Source organism: Babylonia areolata, chromosome 15, assembly GCF_041734735.1.
Source record: "Babylonia areolata isolate BAREFJ2019XMU chromosome 15, ASM4173473v1, whole genome shotgun sequence".
In the NCBI taxonomy this organism is placed as follows: Eukaryota; Metazoa; Mollusca; class Gastropoda; order Neogastropoda; family Buccinidae; genus Babylonia; species Babylonia areolata.
The window spans coordinates 14,071,229-14,078,728 of NC_134890.1; positions in this window are offsets into that span (position 1 = coordinate 14,071,229).

The window sequence follows — 7,500 nt, forward strand, 5'->3', positions numbered from 1 at the left end:
GAGCTATTGGCTGTTGTCAATTAAAATATGTCAGTGTCAGTCAGTGTCAGTGTCAGTGTCAGTCAGTCTCTCTCTCTCTCTCTCTCTCTCTCTCTCTCTCTCTCTCTCTCATACAGGTACATTTTGTTTTTTCATTGTCCAGCTCTTTGTAGAATTAGAGAAAAATATATACCACCTAAGTACTATCGACAGCCATGTGTATTCAAACTGAGATTATTATTGTCATCCACGAGACTTGCTGATATATAGAATCTGGCACTGTTTTTACACCAGGCATTTAAATTTCGGGATATCGTGACATCTTAAGATGCTGCACTTCATGTAATATGTGTACTTATTATGGTTGGTTATATATTTTCATTTTGTTTGTTATTACTTATAATTATTGTCACTTACCCCTTCATAAGGGGCCTAGGCCTATTAATGAATAAATAATGTGACTCTGAATCTTCTTCATCTTTCCCTGTTTCTAACTTTGCATAAGTGCATGTCTATGTAATTCAAAGCCTTTTTTGTTCATTTTCTTTCTTAAAAAACAACAACAAAAAACCCAACAAAAAACATTCTAAAACTATTGCTCTTGTTAAATAGCTGTATATATATTCCAGATCGTGTGTCTTTGTGTTTCTGTTTACAACACTTCTAGTTTCTGGTAAAGAATTCGCCCATTTCATCCAGTCATTTCACTCAAAAGTGACGTTAACTCACTCAGTACGGCCAGTCCTCTCTTCTCCTCTACACAGACCCCTCGGATGTCCAGTGGATGTCTGAATGACCCAACCTTTAGTTTCCGTCGTCAGAATTGTGGTATTCTTTGTCAACATTCACGTCTTCAGTATAAGAGCCTACTGCTTGCAATATTTTGATGATGGTAATTGGGCTGAAACGCTGTTAACGTCGTCTCTTTCGCCGTTCGTATGGAGAGAGTTAATGGTGTTCACTCTTCTCTTTTTTCTCTGTTTGTCTCATTTGTCTTTGTCTCTCTTCGAGAAATAGATGATAAAGGAAATAGGAAAAAAAAAAACCCCAACCTTTATCTATTACACTTATTCAATCGTTTGTTTATTCATTCACTCGTTCGTTCATTGATTTGATTTGATTTGATTTGTTACGGATACTTATATAGCGCCTATCCTCAGGTCGGAGACCAAGCTCTAAGCGCTTTACAAACAAGGGGTCATTTGCACAGCAATCTGCCTTCCTGGGTAAAGCCGACTGATGGCTGCAATTGCGCGCTCATCATTCGTTTCCTTTGTCATTCAATCAGATTTCAGGCACGCGCACCTACACACACAGACAGACAGACATGTAACATTTTACGTGTATGACCGTTTTGTCAATTCACGCCGCGTATGGCCATCTAACTTTTACTCGAAATTCGAGCAATGCAAAAGGCGATCGATATAGACAAAAGCTCCATTTCTTCATTTGATAGCCTCCATTGCTACAACCAAAGCCTGGTCAATGAAGTGCCATCATACACACACACACACACACACACACACACACACACACACACACACACACAAGAGCGAGCAAAAAAAAAAAAAAAATCGAAAAAAAGAAACCTGCTGTTTCGCACGTTCTGTCTCGCGCGGTCGCCTTTGTTGCTCGAAATTTTGGAGAGCCAATCACCTTTGAGAGCACGGATCATGTGACGCGCATCAATAAGTCATGTTGGCTCTGAACTCATTGATGGGCGCGATTTATAAATCACTCCACGGGCGCAATAGCCGAGTGGTCAAAGCGTTGGACTTTCAATCTGAGGGTCCCGGGTTCGAATCTCGGTGACGGCACCTGGTGGGTAAAGGGTGCAGATTTTTCCGATCTCCCAGGTCAACATATGTGCAGACCTGCTAGTGCCTGAACCCCCTTCGTGTGTATATGCAACCAGAAGATTGAATACGCATGTTAAAGATCCTGTAATCCATGTCAACAAGCACACCCCCGAAAGCGGAGTATGGCTGCCTACATGGCGGGGAAGATAAACAGTAATACACGTAAAATGTTGCATGTCTGTCTGGGTGTGTTTGTGTGCGTGCCTGAAATCTGACTGAATGACACAGGAAACGAATGATGAGCGCCCAGTGGCAGCCATCAGTCGGCTCTACCCAGGTAGGCAGGCTGTTGTGCAAATGACCCCGTGTTTGTAAAGCGCTTAGAGCTTGGTCTCCGACCGAGGATAGGCGCTATATAAGTATCCATATCAATCAATCTGTCAATCAATCAACTCTCCAGTGGTCTAATCACACTACACTGGTTTTGGGTTTTTTTTTCTCCTTTTTTTTTTTAATAAAAAAATCGAGATTCAACAGTGTTAAGAGTGTTCTGATGAAGCTCCAGCTCTCGAAGTGAGTGGCCGGACCGCCAGGTAAAAATCATGTCTCCAACCTCACGTTTATTACATCATCGACAGGACAGTCACACGTCTTCCACTAACATGGGAGGTAATTGACAATCTATTTATAAGTCCGCGGGTCCGTATTGTGCTGAGCTGTTGACAGGGGCGATAAATCCCGGTGAGCCTGATCTGCCTGCGTGGCGTTTTCAATGTCAGGGCCAAAGTTGGATTTCAGCAGTGCTGATTGTGAGGGGGTGACTGGGGGTCACTTATTTCTTAGCTGGTGCACTTGTTGTCCAGTATAAGAATGGTTAATACGCTCATCTGCCTTCTTCTTCGTTCGTGGGCTGCAACTCCCACGTTCACTCGTATGTACACAAGCGGGCTTTTACGTGCATGACCGTTTTTACCCCGCCACGTAGGCAGCCATACTCCGTTTTCGGGGATGTGCATGCTGGGTATATTCTTGTTTCCATAATCCACCGAACGCTGACATGGATTGCAGGATCTTTAAGGTGCGTATTTGATATTCTGCTTGCGTATACACACGAAGGAGGTTCAAGCACTAGCAGGTCTGCACAAATGGTAACCTGAGAGATCGGAAAAATCTCCACCCTTCACCCACCAGGCGCCGTTACCGAGATTCGAACCCGGGACCCTCAGATTGAAAGTCCAACGCTTTAACCATTCGGCTAGGGTGCCCGTCGCTCATCTGCCAATATAGTGTCCATGAGTTTGAATCCCGCTCTCGCTCTTTCTCCCAAGTTTGACTGGAAAATCAAATTGAGCTGTCTAGTCATTCGGATGAGACGATGAACCGAGGTCCAAGTGTACAGCACGCACTTGGCGCACTGTTAAAGAACCCATGGCAAGGAAAGTATTGTTATCTGGCAAACTTCTATAGAAGAAATCCATTCCGATTGGCACACAAGTATATGTGCATGCACTCGAGGCCTGCCAAGCACGTTGGGTTATGCTGCTGTCAGGGATCTGCCTCAGTTGCAGGTGAGGTGTTGCGTATATGGATTCGTCCGAACGCAGTGACGCCTCCTTGAGAAACTGAAACAAAGAAACATGTCCATTATAAGGCTGGACGATGCTTGGTCCACACCTAAGAAATTTGGAGTGTGGTGTTTGATTTTGTAGCGAGTCCCTGTGTGTGTGTGTGTGTGTGTGTGCATTGTATTGTATTGTATTGTGCATATGCTGCACTTTATTGCATTGTGTTGTATTGTGTTGTATTGTGCTTGAAACGCGCGAGGGAAAAACGTGCCACATCACTATTTCTTCGACTCCACATCTCTGTCTCTGTCTCTTTCCCCCTGGGTTTTTGACTCACTTGTGTAAACAAAGTGAGTCTATGTTTTAACCCGATGTTCGGTTGTCTCTCTCTCTCTCTCTCTCTCTCTCTCTGTGTGTGTGTGTGTGTGTGTGTGTGTGTGTGTGTGTGTGTGTGCCCGTGATAAACTTTAACATTGACATTTTCTCTGCAAATACTTTGTCAGTTGACACCAAATTAGGCATAAAAATAGGAAAAATTCAGTTCTTTCCAGTCATCTTGTTTAAAACAATATTGCACCTCTGGGATGGGCACAAAAAAAAAAAAAAAAAAAAAAAATGAAGCCTAATTATATGCAAACTGCATTTACTGTTATATTTATATTTTTTGTATTCTCTAAACTTGGCACTTTGATCTGATATTCTGACCCAACAACAAAAGCAGTCATTATTTTCATTTTTTGTTCAAACAGGAACTTCTTTTGCTAAGCATGGAAGTTTTATTTATTTTTGCAAACGGTTTGGTGCAGATAGTAAAAAAAAGGGAAATTACTCTGTAATTAACGCTAGGGGACTTAATTTATCACAAGTGAGTCTTGAAGGCCTTGCCTCTCTTGTTTTATGGTGCATTGATAGATGAATGAACGGAGTTATTATATGTTGAGTGGCCTGTTGGCTACTATAGTTTTTATTCAAAGAAGGAACTTTGTTTTGTTTCATTATTACCTTTCACTATGTCATTCGTTTATTATAATGGTTTGTTATTAATTAAAAGTATATTGATGCATTCACCCATGTCATAAGGACCTCAATGATTTTCAAGTGTCAAAGCGTCAAAAGCGTCTCTCTCTGTTTTTGGTTGTGTTTTTTTCCCCCCACTATTACAGATGTTTGATAATTATTCAACAAATATATCATTTTGATTTGTTCGGTGCACAAGTACAACGAATGACCCAGTATAGCGCTCAGACACGGGCACTTGAAGCAGGGTATGAAATAGAAAAGGGTCATTTATTTGCGACGGAGAGGCTTTTGCATGCAGATGGAAACGCTCCAAAATGAGCTGGTATATGGTGAAACTGGAGGATGCCCCATTTGAATCGACGATGAGGACATAGCTTGTATTAAAGAATTTAGTGATTTATATTCATAAAATCTCTTGCACGTCTGAAAGCATTGACAGAATAACTATATGGATAAAAGCACGTATAATCGTATTTAGTTGATGGCAATCTTTCATATAATCATGTGTTCAGACAAGATGCATACGCATGTGTATATGACTGATGTATCGCACCTCTTCAAATGGGGCGAAGGCCTATTCTGAATAAATATCTGAGTTTTGAGCCCCGAGTCTGTCTGTCTGTCTGTCTGTCTCTTGTCTTGTCGCCCCCCTTCTCTCTGTGTTTTCTCTGTTGCACAGTTTCACACACACACACACACACACACACACACACACACACACACACACACACACACACACACACACACACACTCACACACACTCTCCCAGCGCACGCTCGACGTGACGTTCAGTTCATGACAAAAGACATAATGCCGTCATACAGCACATTTTAATTACCGACCTTGACCCCGACACTTCCTCCTCCTCCTCCCTCCCCTCCCCGCCCCCTTATTCATCTCTTCCCCATCCTCCCTCCTCCCCCTTCTCTTCTTCCTCCCTTTATTCATCCCATTCCTCCTCCTCTTCCTCTTCCTCCTCCTTCCTCTCCATCTCCTCATCCCAATACCCACCCCCTCCTCTTCCTCCTCCTCCTCTTCCCCCTTCTCCTTCTCTTCCTCGTCCTCCCCTTCCCCCTTCTCTTCCTCCTCCTTCTCTTCCCCCCCCTTTCTCTTCCTCCTCCTCCTCTTCCCCCTTCTCCTTCTCTTCCTCCTCCTCCTCTTCCCCCTTCTCCTTCTCTTCCTCCTCATTCTCCCCCCCCCTTTCTCTTCCTCCTCCTCCTCCTCTTCCCCCTTCTCCTTCTCTTCCTCCTCCTTCTCTCCCCCTTTCTCTTCCTCCTCCTCCTCTTCCTCACCATCCTCTTCCTCCTCCTCTTCCTCCTCCTCCTCCCCCTCCTTCTCCTCTTCCCTATCGTGCTCATCCTTCTCTCCCTTCTCCTCCTCTTCCTCCCCCCTGTGCGTCTTATTCCTCCATCTCTTTTTCCTTTTTTCCCCACCTCCTTCTCTTCACCCTCCTCTCCCTCCTCCTCCTCTTTTCCTCCCCCTCCTTTTCCTCTTCCCCCCTCCTCCTATCCCTTCTCCTTCTCTTCCTCCTCCTCCTATGCAGATTATTTCTCCACTTCTTCCTCCATATCTTCCTCCGTCTTTTTTTTTTCCTCCTTCTCTTCCTCCATATCTTCCTCCTTCTCTTTTCCTCCTCCTCCTATACTCTTTCTCCTCATCCTTTTCCCACTCATCTTCCTTTTCCTCCTTCCTCTATTTCCTTGTCAACCCCCCAAAAAAAACAACAACACACACAAAAAACAACAACAACAACAACAACAAACAAACAAAAAACAAAAAACAACAACAAAAAAACCCAACCCAACAACAAAAAAAACAACAAAAAAACAAAAACAAAACAAAACAAAAACAAAAACAAAAAAAACAACAACAAAAAAAGGAAAAAAAAAGAGAAGAAAACAACAACAGCAACAATAACAACAAACAAACAAACAACAACAACAACGACATTAGGTCTCACGTGTTGCTGACGCGTGCCTGTGTGAAACCATACTGCGCTTTAGAATAAACATTCTAATTCTCCCTTTCTCTGTCTCTGCCTGTCTCTTTCTGTCTCTGTCTCTGTCTCTGCATCTGTCTGTTTTTCTCTCTGTGTGCTTCTTTCTCACTCTGTCTCTGTCTGTCTGTCGCTCTTTGTGTCTGTCTGTCTCTTGTTTTGTCTGTCTGTCTCTAGCCCCTCTTTCTCTATGTCTCTGTCTGTCTTTCTGTCTGTATCTGTCTGTCTGTCTCTCTTTCTGTCTGTCTCTGTCTGTGTGTCTCTAGCCCCACTTTCTCTATGTCTCTGTCTGTCTGTCTTTCTGTCTGTATCTGTCTGTCTGTCTCTCTTTCTGTCTGTCTCTGTCTGTCTGTCTGTCTCTCCTTCTGTGTGACTTTGTGTCTTTGTCTATATATCTGTCTCTATCGGTTTCCCTGTCTCTGTATCCGAGAAAAGACTATAATTATCCACCCCCCCCCCTCCTCTCTCTCTCTCTGTTCTTAACTCTTTCACCGCCAGACTCGCATTTATGCACAAGCTAGGTAGAGGACACATGTCACTGAAGGGTGACCAGATCATGGGTCTGTTGTCCACGAACCTCTGCTTTTTGTGATCGGTGGAAGGGTAGGCCATATCTTCTACACATCGCAGGGGTAATCCCCAGCTATTCTTAGACGCCGTATTTTCTGTGTTCATAGCACAAGTGAATTTTGCACTCTAAATTGACTGGCGGTGAAAGGGTCAAATGCTAACCGTGACGTGTGTTATGCTGATTCCAATAACAAAGAAGAAGAAGAAGACAAAGACGACGACGAAGAAGAAGAAGAAGAAGTGGTGTCAATGTCCTTCTTCCTTTCCTTCAGTGTGGTTAGTCCACTGAGCTGAATACTGTTGAACTCGATGGGTTTTTAGACAGTTCAGCTTTGCTGACCTCAGCGGAAGTGGCGAATTAACCCCCTTTCTTGTTTTTCTTTTCTTCCCCCCCCCCCCCCCGTTTAAACTGTTCTTTGTGTTGTTGCGCTTTTACATTGAAGAAAGCTTCTCCCTGTTCTTCTTCTTCTCCTCTTCCTTCTCCTTCTTCTTCCTCCTTCTTCGTCTTCTCTCTTTTCGTCGTCATCGTCATTGTCGTTATCGTCATTGTCATAGTCGTTTTCTTCTTCTT